At 38.1% G+C, this 9,467-nt stretch overlaps 1 non-coding gene and 1 pseudogene across 1 annotated transcript; one reads left to right on the top strand and one right to left on the bottom strand.

Moving 5' to 3' along the window:
- Window positions 1-2,423: 2,423 nt before the first annotated feature.
- LOC119234751 (putative methyltransferase C9orf114) overlaps window positions 2,424-9,467 on the top strand; it is a 149,529-nt pseudogene continuing 142,485 nt past the window's right edge.
- LOC119234966 (small nucleolar RNA SNORA40) lies at window positions 6,838-6,959 on the bottom strand. Its single transcript, XR_005122737.1, has one exon. It is a non-coding gene; the product is annotated as a small nucleolar RNA SNORA40 (small nucleolar RNA).

The raw sequence follows: 9,467 nt of genomic DNA, 5'->3' as shown, positions 1-9,467 counted from the left end.
AAATCAGCTTCAAAATTCTCAGTATAGTTCTTTGAGAACTATGACCAATCAGAAAAGCAGATTTCTAATTTATTGGCAAGTCATTCATGGTTATGTCATTTGCACACATCTCCCCTTTTCTATCTCTTTATTCTCATCTTTAATCACTCCTCCAGCACTACTTATCTGCTAGAATAATCTTATTTCTAAGCTTTGAACTCAGAAAACACAGCAATCTGGTTCCATCTCTGGAATTCTATAATTGTTTTTCTCGTAATTTAAATGTCTGTTCCCAGATCTTTACTTGACTATTTCCCTCACCTGTAATTCAAATATTAACTCCTCAGGGAAATACAATCTTACAAAAATCGACAACCATAGTTATTTCCTATACCTTATTAATCTTGTAGCACCTTGCTCTCTTGTTTTTACAGGATTTATGAAGATGTGAAACTATTTTAAACTTTCTTAATTTTCTATCACATTTGTCACTAGAAAGTAAGCTTGCCAAGGATAAGTGCTCTCTTATTAATCTTTATATTCTCAATGTCTACAGTAGTAATTAGAATATGTGGAACAAACACTTGATAAATTAATGAATTAATAGAAAATATGTCTTCATTACAAAGGTTGAATAACATATTCTTGGCAATTTGGGGTGAGTTAATTTATGGTGTTCTATGCAATTTAATGAACTGGTGAATAGATGAAAATAAGCATAAGTCTTTTATTTGCTTTTAGTATATTATTTGAGAAAACACACTGTAGGGTGGACAGAGAGAGGGGAAATTTTCCTTTTATCCCTCTAGGTATTTCTTGGACTGGTCTAGAAAACAAATTAACATGAGACAGATTAGTAGGAGGAAAAGGACAAGTTTATATGGATATGTATGGAGAACTACATAACTGTAAATTCTAACAGAATCTCTAAAATAAATAGAATAGAAAAAGGGTGTTTATTCTTGAGATAATGAATGGCACAGGGGTGTCAAGGAGAGAAGAGGGTGCCATTTCCTATGGGCACATAAAATTACATGATGAGAAGAGGGTGACTTGCAACAAAATCAGATGCTCTGGGTGTTTCCCTGCCATAAGATGTTTCTCCCATACAAAAGCTAATACTGAAGATGACCCTAAATCTGGGTAACTTTCATTTTTCTAGTTAGTTAAGACATTGGTAACAATTCCTCTTGAAAACCACAGGGTCTTGACTGACTTTAGTTTCACATGACAAGTGACACATATTGAAAAAAAATCTGTTCTGGGTATGTTGGAAAGAGGCCTATCTGATTATTTGAGGGGAGCCTATCCTTTAACACAAAGTATGTTACAATTTTTAACTCCCTGAAAGGAGAAAATGCATAATAGTACAATTTTCTTCTCTAGAGTTAATTGAACAATTGGTTTGAGCAGTTTCTATGACTTCAAGTCTTAAGTGATTATATAAGTAATATCCTCCAAAAGCCATAGAAACCCTCACTCAATAGTGTTTTAAAGCTAAGCATGGATACAAAAATAAAAGGAAAAATATCATATTTAGGGATCCAGGAAAGATTTGATAAAAGTCAATTAACATTAATTAAACAAAGCTCTTAGCAAACTAAAAGTGGAAATAATGACTACAAAAAGCCTACAGGTAAACATCACAATTGTGAAATATAGAATCATTCCCCTTGTTTGAGAAAATAAATAAGGATATTCTCCCTCCGATTAGATTCAACACTGTTTGGGGGGTTTTAAATACATGCAGTAAGCTCAGAAATGAAAATAAATGGCATAAGACTAAGTAAAAATAAAAAGTACCAAAATTATCATTGATAGCATTTGACATAATTGAATCTTCAGAAAATGTATAGGAAATTTTGGAAAACCTGTTAGAATTACTAAATTAAGTAAGCCAAACCTCTGGTTACAAGGTTAACATCCAAGATAAATATATAAGAACAAAATAATTTCCGTGTTTCAACAATAAACAAATACAATAGGAAATTCACAAAACTATCATTTCAGAGGCATTAAATACATCAAATGCATAGGAATAAAATTACTAAAAAACTGTAAACTCCTACATTGAAAGCTGCAAAGCACTGCAGAAAAAATATAAATATTCTAAGTACATGGAGGCATTACTACATGTTTGTGAACTGGAAGCTCTATTATTATAAATAAATAGCCCCCAAATTCCACTGGGTTCAATCCAAGATGTACAAAGAACGCTTACAAATAAATAAGAAATAAAGGCAGAATACCCATTAGAAAAATGAAAAATGGTCTTGACTATACTGCCTATCCAAATGGACAACAAACAATCCAAACGAATCAGCTGAGAGCCTGGGGAGCACCTGGGGAAGCGGCCCTATGTCCTGGAAAGTGAAGGCACACCAAGACCCCGGTTAAGACTAGGAATACAGGCGTGAGAACCAGCTGGGTGGGGGCCAGGGAGGATGGGCTCTCGCAGATCCAGGCTGCAAGGCCCCAGGCACCAGCCAGGAGGGAGTGGTCGCTGGCATCTCCAGCTGGGTGGGAACCAGGAGTGGGAGCCGTGGTCTAAGCTGGGGTCTAAAGCGACGCAGGATGAACAAGGGCAAAGAATGGAGTGGCGAAAATGGAGACAGAACAAAGAGGAGAAAAAGAATTGGAAAGGTCTCAAAGGAATGTAAAAACTGGTGTGGCAGTGGGCACAGGAAAACAGACTGAAGGAGGAGGCCGCTGAGCAGAGAGAGGCCCAAGGCCGCCCATGGCCCGACGGGCTCCTTCTTGGGCAACGCCTAGTTACCCGAGTTGCGCACCTACCTGGCTGCCAGATTGCCAGAGCCTGTGCCATCTTCTGTGGACACGATGGAAGTGTTCCAAGACGCCAGGCCTGTGGATGGGAACTCGGCCCAGTGGTTAAGAAGCAGCAGCTTGCGCACAGACTGATACTGCGGTGCCTGGAGTGGACTCTCTACCTAGGAAAGTCTTCTTCCCCAGGCACCAACTTTTACAGGTTTTTTTTTGGGGGGTGGGGTGGGGAGTGGTCTCAAATGTCTTGGACAGCCCTCACCACATGCGTTGGAATAAACAGAGTTTCAAGAGGGTATCGCGGTGGATGAGTGCACCCACCAGGCCACAACGCCTTTGTCAACTGTGGCTTGAAAAAGAGGAGTGTAAAGAGGCAGGAATGGGCACACTGCAGGTTTTCTGATCCCATGCAGACTGGGTAAAGGAGGAGTCAGAGTCCTCAGTGGTTTTGCAGGTCTTTTACTGGGGTTCAGCAGGTACGTGCAAGGCAGAGGTGCTGGCTGAGGGGGCTGGGAGGCTGGTAGGCCTCCCAGCAAGTCTTCACTCTATCTGGACTCTCTGGTGTTCGTTCTGCTGCTTCTTGGCTTCTGCTTCGGCTTCTCCTGGCATCCCCGTGACGCCGCCCTTAAAAGCACAGTCTTAGCCCAGGTGTACCCACTCCAGGTGCCCGCCATCAGGCATGCATTCAGGATCACAGGGTTCCCTCATCTATCCTGATGGCGGGAGGACAGAAAAGCCTGATATTTTTCCTTACCCTACAAGGAGGAAACTGGGGTTCAGAGAAGTTGAGTGACCCTCCACCCCCTCAGACTCCTAAAGGTAGAGGTAAAGATTGATGAGAATGTGGAGCCAGGACTCCTGGTGACAGTCTGGAAGAGCAGACCCAGCAGCTCTTGCTGCGTCAGGCGCCCTGTGCTCAGAAAGCGCCGTAGGCCCCAGCTGAGCTGCATGAGCCTGGGCCATGCCCCGGAAGGCAGCTTTGATTGCCCACCCTGGTGTAGCCAGGTTTGGGTTTCTAAGTATTTATTAAAAAATAGATAATTGGAGAAATTTTCTAATTTATCAAGGTGTAAATATTTATACTTATTTGACCCACAAAAATCACAAAGGTCAATTGTACTAAGAAATAAAAAAAATCAGAAACCTAAATGTATTGTCATCAAAGAAAATCCAAACAAGATTATTTGTCTTGGCTTCATGATCCTTTGTTTTGTGTTAGTGTCGGTTATTTTCCCTTATTAAAGATACCTGTTTAAAAGATGCACAAAATATCTTTCTGACTCTGATTAACTTAGAGCTTTTTTTTGTTTTTTACATAAATTTATTTTTTCAAATTGAGGTAACAATTGAGGGTGCCCCCCAGCCAGGTATCGCCACTATAATGCACCCACAACAGAACTGCTCCTAGTCCACCAACATCATCCATTGTCCTTCCAGTTTTGTTCTTTACCCCTCCCTCTCCCTCAGGATGCTTCAGTTCCATAGTCAGTTTTCAAGGGTTAGTTTTTAAACTTGTCTTTATCAGACCCTTAGTTTGGTTTCTCTCCATTCTGGGTATTGGTGACATCATCTAGTATCTAACTTCTGATTACTTCACTTAGCATTATCCCTTCCAGCTCCATCCATGTTGCCCCAAATGGCATCAGTTTATCTTTTTTGATGCTGAGTAACAGTCCATTGTGAATATATACCACATCTTCATCCACTCCTCTGTTTTGGGGCACTTAGATGGTTTCCATAACTTGCCTATTGTAAATAGCACTGCAATAAACATGGCAGTTCAAGTCTCATTTTGATTTAGTTTTTTTGAATACATAGCTGGGAGTGAAATTACTGGGTCAAATGGCAGATCCATACTGCTTTCCATAGGGCTGAATCAATCTATATTCCCACTGAGAGCTGCTTTTTTAAAAAAAGTTGTATTGGGCCTCCCTGGTGGTACAGGTGGTTGAGCGCTGCACTGTGAAGCTGTCCGCAGCCTCTGCAAAGCGAGTTCAATTCCCGCCAGCAGGGGAGAATCCCACATGGCGAAGAAGACCTCTCCTGTCTTGCCCACTGCTCCCCTCAGCAGTGTATTTCGTCAGTCTGTCTGTTCTGTTCCCAGCTCTGTCTCTGGTGAATACTTTCACCCTCCCACACATCTGGCCTGTACCCCAGTGCTTGTATAAAAATAAATAAAAATCTTAAAAAATAAAAAGTTGTATTAACAGTTATCACATTATTTCATAAACAGAGTTACAATATTTTCAGTATCTTCACAATATCTTTTACTTAGAGGGAAAAAAAAAGTCTTAGGAAAAAAATATGTCAATGTAGTGAGTAGTTGAACTGGGTTTAGTGCACCAGAGACTTCAAATTACTCTAGAGATGGAATGCTGTTACTCTGCTCAATGTGGGTCCTGTGTTATACAGCTGCAGAAGTCAGACATAAGCCCAGAAGTCAACTGCTGTTGCTTTTAATTTGATGAAAGCTGATGATTGGTACCAGAGTGGGTGCCCAGTTCTGCTGCCCTGTCTGTTGACCTCACTAGAGAAGCTATAAGTGCTCTTAACTCAAGGGTTGAACAAAACTCCCCTGATTGTCCTTACATGGCTGCAGAATTCTTCTTTGAATCAGTGGAGTATTTTGGAGATTGCTCCTGAACAAGTTTCCTCCCCACCCCAGCTGAAGCATGTAGCAGACCACTATTTCAGTACAGAAATATTGGAATGAAAGCACTTTTACCCTTCCCCCACTGGCAGAATATTTATATTTAATTTCATAATTTATATTTTAAACATTTGGTCAGATATTAACCACATGGCTACTCTAGCTGCAAATGGATCTGAGCAATGTAGAATTTGTTAAATAAAAACAAGATTTTGTTATTAGAAGAGAAAAATGAATATTAAGGTAATTAGTTAGCTAGTACTCTGTGAAAAATATCTTGCTAGGCACCTGTAAACATTAACACAAAATAACATCATGTAATTTTAGTTTTTATAAAATCTTTCAAGTAATTGTTGCTTAATTTGAAATAATTCTGTTGGGCAGAATGATCATCCTCTACCCCAAGTTTTTGGCTGGGATGTACCCCAAAACTCAGTCTCAGAATTTCCATGAAAAACCTCAGATATACTGCTTTTAAAGGAGAATTATACAATCTTCTACTAGGGATATATGTAAAGAGCATTAAATTAGATTGGCTAAAACCTGAAATTTTTCTTGTAATAGTTCTATGACTTTATGACTCTCTGAACTTTAATTCTTGCAGCTAAAAATAATTACTATAATTACTGAAGTTTTGAATTGCAAATGAGAAAATGCAAGAAAAATGCTGTGACATTTAGGAAGTATTAAATATCAATATGCAATAAGATAGTAGGATATGTCCATCTATTGCAGTATATTAAAATAATATATGTAAAATGCTATATATAGATCTCCTAGAGTGTTGTTGACAATAGGTAAATATTTGTTTAAAAAATCAAAAGTGTAAATTTTTTAAAAGTTGGGAGATTTTGCCTTTATTGATGTACTTTTCTCATCGTATTTTTGAGTACATGAATGGATTAGTGTAAGGTATCTACTTGCCTAAAGGATGTTGCTAGGTGTTGTTCAAATATTTTAAATATGGAGGTTATTAGAAGTGTTAAGAAATCAAAATTTAAGAACACCAATAACCTAATTATTCATAACTACAGACTTCACTTAGAGAGTTTGACACCGTGTTCATACCCAATTTCACAAACCAGAGCCATTAAAAACCTGAATAAATAAACCTATAAAACCCAAAACTAAACACATATGCATGCATGCACCAGACACTGATTGCTGAGGTCAACGTGAAATAGACACTAGGAAGAGGGAAAATATGCCATTTCTGTTAACTGAAAAATAAAAAGCCAAAATGAAAGGCAATCAAGTGTTTACTAGGAATTAAAGACCTATAATGTGGAAGACATCTAAAATGTACCCCAAGGAGGGGTAAAAGGTGGGAAATTTTATTGGAAGAAAAGGACAATGAAGAAAATGGGTTAAGGAAAAGAGTCAATTAGTGTTAAGAAGATTAATTTTTTTCTTCTTTTTGTAGGTCTTATGTTCCTTCTTATTTGTATCAAAACACATACCAAACAATGAGTTTTGGGTTGCAGAAGAGGATTTATTCTCTGCACCTGTCTCAAAGTCTCTCCAACAAACACAAACAAACACATGTGCTGTGGTAAAATGCAGTATCTATCAGACATAACCAGCAGTGTACAGTGGTGATAGAAAGTAGTAGTTGAAGTTGTACACATAGTCTCTTGTTTAAGATGGATAAAAATGAGTGTCAGGTAACCTAAGTGTCCCCGGTAAATGATGTTTTTTTCAACATTACAACCTCTGCACTCTTCTGACTCAATGCTTATGTCACAACACCTTTAAGCTTACTTGTCAAGCATAGGCAAAAAAATGATTATTTCTGGGAAAATCTCAATTTCTCTACCCAAGGTTTTTGCCAATAATGTTTATTGTTTATGAGTTTCTCTTGACTACCTCCTTAGAAGGTTCAGCCTTCAAGTATGGATCAAGTATGCATGTATTCACGTGGCATGTTCCTTTCTTCTGTGCTATTGTCATTTTGTCCTTAAATAATGGGTCTATGTTTGTCCTTGTTCAGTTCTTTGTGGATGTTTTCTTTATATGGTGCTTATTATTTTCCCATTTAGAAACATTTGGGTGAATGATGAAATGCCCTCATTTTATTCTATTGTTTGAAATTAAAAAGACACAGTGTATATATACCACTTACCCTAACGCTGCCTTCAAAAGCAAATACCACTGTGGCTTTGGTGATTTATGTAATACAGAGAAACAAAACATAGAGGCAGACACCACCAAAATAAAACAAACCCTGAAATCTGACTGCAAAATTTAGGTGACCAGAGGGGCTAAGGGTTGGAGGAAAGTGGGGAGGAGGCACAATGGATATGGTAGAGGGCTGAGGGTACCTTGGTGGTGTGCATGATAAGGTACATACACATGAGGAGGTAGGATCCTATATTTCTGAATCAATTACAATGTTATAAATCAATATTGTCTAAATAAAAATAAATAAAACCACTCACCAGCCAATGAATCAAATATCTGTGATACTAAGTGTACCCTCTACCCCCAGAGAGGTTTATTCTACTTGTAAAGTAGGTTTTCATGAGAGAGAAAGTGATATATGAGTGCATATATTTACCACAAGTAAAGCGATGCAGGGCTAGTTACGTTAAAACATGAATATTGTTTTCCCAAGATAACTTAGACTATGTGGATTTTATCATCTTTCCAATTGTATACCATTTTTAGGTATCTTCTGTAGTCAACTATCTGCTGAATTCCATGCCCTCAATATCAGATATGGTAAGGCAAATAATAATAAATAATAATAATAATAATAATAAATAATAGTTTAAAGAACCACCATTTTCATCAAGCAGTTTTTGTTACATCTCTTAAAACTTTCTTCTGGTGCCCCAGAAAGCTCTGGAGAAGCATAACATGTTTAATAAAGGGAAAAAAAAACATTTTTCTTTCTAAAGAATTCTTTTTGTAGAGTCAGAAGGATGTATTCCCAAACTCAGAAAGAAAAGAAAACTATGTTTATAATCTAAAAAGCAATGACATTCTGGAAATTTTGCTCAAGTTCTATAGCCCTTAATGAAGTAGCCTACTAGGAATTCTATTCATGCACACAAACAAACTTGTCCAAAGTAATTCTAAGAAACAAGATATTTGGTACCTAGGTAATTCCCTGAAAAGATAGTGTGATACAGAAGGCTTTGGGGAAATTGCAATGCCTCCCCCCATTCTACTCAAAACTCTGTGTTATGTATGCATCAAAAACCAAAAAATAATATTGTTATATGTAACAATACTTCTATTTTCTTTTTTTTCATGTTTTATTTATTTATTTGTTCTGTTTATACATGCACTGGGTACAGTCAGAAGTGTGGGAGGGTGAGAGAATTCACCAGAGCCAGAGCGGAGAGCAGAGCAGGCAGAGGACCAAAGTACACTGCTGAGGGGAGCAGCGGGCGGCAGGAGAGGTCTGCGCGCCATGTGGGACCCTCCTCTGGTGGCGGGGAGCAGCCGAGGATCGAACCGGCGCCAAGGCAGCTTCGCAACCCAGCGCTCAACCGCTGCGCCACCGGGGAGGCCCTGTAACAATACTTTTAAACTATTCTCTCTAAGCTGTGGAAGGACATAATAAGGTAAAGTATTAACTAAAGTATTAAATTTAACTTAGACACTGAGCAATGGCTACAGAGTACTTCATCTGTATAAAAGGAGGACTAGCGAACAAAAGAGATAATAGGGAATAACCCAAAAATCATTGATGAAAGTATGATTCCTATCTTGGGGAAGATCCAAACACCTGAAATTAATGAATTAGGTGCCCATTTTTCAGCTCATTCCAATTTGATAAAAATACCCTGTGCTAACCAAAACAAAAGAGAATAACTTCACATCCAATTTTACATAGAATTCTTCAAAGGATAATTCTCTTGGTCTAAATGCTCATGAGATATTTACTCTCAAACATCCTCCTATCAAAAGGAAAGAACTCTTAGGAACATAAATCTGAAAAATGAAAATAATCACCTCTCTTCTTATGTCATTTATCCATTTTATTTGACAACTTTAACATACATAAAGGTATGTATGGTGGAGAGAAGAGTTGATTAAACATATCTTT

This window comes from Talpa occidentalis, unplaced genomic scaffold (genome assembly GCF_014898055.3).
Source record: "Talpa occidentalis isolate TD23 unplaced genomic scaffold, MPIMG_talOcc4v2.1 talOcc4.8, whole genome shotgun sequence".
In the NCBI taxonomy this organism is placed as follows: Eukaryota; Metazoa; Chordata; class Mammalia; order Eulipotyphla; family Talpidae; genus Talpa; species Talpa occidentalis.
The sequence above is the reverse complement of the archived record's forward strand: the minus strand, read 5'-3'. Positions and strand labels throughout refer to the sequence as shown.